The sequence below is a fragment of the Montipora capricornis genome, chromosome 3 (assembly GCF_036669925.1).
Source record: "Montipora capricornis isolate CH-2021 chromosome 3, ASM3666992v2, whole genome shotgun sequence".
Taxonomy (NCBI): domain Eukaryota; kingdom Metazoa; phylum Cnidaria; class Anthozoa; order Scleractinia; family Acroporidae; genus Montipora; species Montipora capricornis.
The window spans coordinates 21,611,517-21,614,325 of record NC_090885.1 but is presented as its reverse complement, the minus strand read 5'-3'; the positions used below and the strand labels follow the sequence as shown (position 1 = coordinate 21,614,325).

The window sequence follows — 2,809 nt, the reverse complement described above, 5'->3', positions numbered from 1 at the left end:
TATTTTATTGCGCGAACTTTATCGATTGTCCATCGGAAAGATGAGTTACAGAGAGAGATGAGTTAAATTAATGGGCTTGTACTCGGCACTGGATGAGAGCAAACCGTGAAGCAAACGAATATTGTTCCTCTCCATTTCTTGAACACTCCACGCAGCTGTCTAAAAGAAGCATTCCGAAGAGATTTTACCATCTATTTGATACGTTAGGGACTGACACCCAGAATTAAGAAGAAATGACAGCAGAATATCACCAGACAGGGAAGCCCTACAAAGGCAAAGAACAGTGTCCCTGATTCACATTCTTTCATATTTTAGGTTTTGTAGTTGGAAATTTGTTATTTAGGGAATTGAAGAAAACCTGTGAAGTACAAAGTATGTGCATTTAAACATATCTTAGAGTTGTAAAACCACAACTTAATGTAATGAATCTGTATAATAAAAATTATAACAGTGTATGTACAATCTGGTACAATCTGGTACACTTCATAAAACTGTGTATAAAACTTATGTAAACAAGCACTTTGAAGTTGACTTTTTCAGCTTTTTTCGATCGCAGCGACTCGTCAATTACAGCTTGCTTTTAAAAGGAAGCTCATGTGAAATGATTCGAAGAACAGGCTCAGGAGTACAAGAAGCCGGCCAAAGGACAGTGAAATTTACTGTAATTCGTTATTCTATACGACAGCAACGTGTGGGTTTTCTTTGAATAAGTATTTAACTTAATTTAAGTTCTGGTATATACTCACCTTTTTCAGTACTTTTTAAATACCATTCATATCACCATCAATGTCCCCAAACATCATTTCACTCAAGCCAAGCAGAGGATCGAAAACGAAGTAGCGGCGGTTGAAATCAATGCGTCAAAGAAACATAAAATGGGTTGAAAGAAAGGTGATATTCACCAGCATTTCCTGGAAGAAAATCTTCGATGCAGATCATGAAGTCTTCAAAATATTACTTGTGAAAGTGGAGAAAAAAGCATTCCCTGTTTCAGTCGAAAACGAAAGGATTCTTCCTTTCTTTCACTTGCCTACGTTCAACAAGACGAAAGAACAACATATCACCTTCGCGCCGAAATTTGATCACTGTTGTCATGACAGCTTGCACATGCGCAGACGTTATTCAGCCCTGTTGGTTACGGTCAACCACAACGCCACATAGCAAGAATATCATTGGTCAAGGAAGGAAAAAATAATACTGCAAGTAAGCACGCATCAGTGAATTTTTTGCATGCCGTACTCCACAAGAAAACAACGAGAAACCACCAAGTTTCAGATTTTAACAATAACGTCAGCCGTGACAACAGGAAATCGTTCACTTTTTATCTTCACATTAAAACCGTTCCTATAAATCCAGTTATGTGATAGTTCGCCTCAGTTGTTCAAGGTGAACAAAATGGCATAATCGCAACATACTTACGATAGCGCTATGTGCCGTTGTCATTCATGTTAAAGCTCCCTAATACCTTCAACTGAGGGGGTATTTACCTGAGACCGCGACGAACTCAGACCTGTATGAACTTGTACCGGTATGAAATTTCTGCATCCGTTTACAGACTTTACATGTGGGCGGGACGAGATGCTTGGTGCCTGATTTCGGGATGAAATGATATGTTTTGTCTAAAAAAATATATGGGCTGACCGAAAATCATACAGGCTTGAAAATTCTGGACCCGGTCTGAGATTTGTTGTCATTTACATGAGACTAGCCTTCCACGCAGACACTCTTTGGGCTTCGTCACACGTTCCTCCCCCACGAGCTCGTGGGGGAGGAAGGCGTGACGAAACCCAAAGAGAGTCTGTGTGGGAGGCTAACATGAGACCGGTACGAGAATTTCTCGCCTCGGTCCAGCAAGCGAGACGAAGTCAGACCGGTCTGAGTTCATTGTCAGGACGGTCTCATGTAAACGCATAAGAAGAAATGTATGGAGGCCGATACGAACTCATGCCGGTCTGAGTTCGTCCTGGTCTCATGTAAATACCCCCCCTTAAGGTGTCACAGTTTCCATCCGCAACTCAAACGAGTTGTTTGAGTTTTTTTATCCTCTCTCCCTGCTCCGAGGGATTTCATCCACGACACTCTGCTTTACGCTCACTGGATATAATTTGCATTCTCCACAAATGATAGAGCACATGCATCTGGTTATATACGAGTGAGACTTTAAAGAAAAGACATTTTTATTTATTTCACAATTTTTCACCAAAGTGGAGTTAAATATCCACTACTCTGAGGTGAATGACTGTTTTAGTGTATGCCACACAAGTTGAATGCTCATACAAGTTTATCGATAAAAAGAAACGGAAAAGAGGAGGGGAGGGGGTAAAATGAGCGCACCATCGGCTCCCTGGGAGAATACCCTCGCTCTGGAGGGTAAAGGAACTACCTACGTTAAATACGGTGTACCTTTACCTTTACCTAAACATCAGTTTGCTCAGAGATGACTAGTACTTCCCATTCAACTCCAAGCTAGCCAATCAGAATGCGCGGAAAGCAGTGTCCATTACCCAAGTAGGTGATGGACTCTTGTCTCGTCTATACTAAGATTATATATTTTACTTGATACATGTTCATATCTCAATGAAAGGAAAAGACGCTAATCAGTAAATATAAAAGTTGTTGCAGCCTCAGTTCACTTGAAGTCCTGAATTTTTCAGGCTTCTCTACGCAATTGCTAAATCCAGCTTTACTTGATTTCATATCTGCAGTTCAGTATATGATTCATTTCATATGTCATGTCGTTCATTGATTCATTCCTCACGGGAAAATTAGAACCCACAAATGACAAACTCCCAACGTCAGTGGCTTCATA

At 40.5% G+C, this 2,809-nt stretch overlaps 1 long non-coding RNA gene across 1 annotated transcript; it reads right to left on the bottom strand.

The window, feature by feature from the left end:
* Positions 1-2: 2 nt before the first annotated feature.
* Positions 3-1,078, bottom strand: LOC138041200 (uncharacterized). Its single transcript, XR_011130767.1, has 2 exons — positions 747-1,078; positions 3-265 (listed from the first exon to the last, which is right to left on the bottom strand). It is a non-coding gene; the product is annotated as an uncharacterized lncRNA (long non-coding RNA).
* Positions 1,079-2,809: the final 1,731 nt, after the last annotated feature.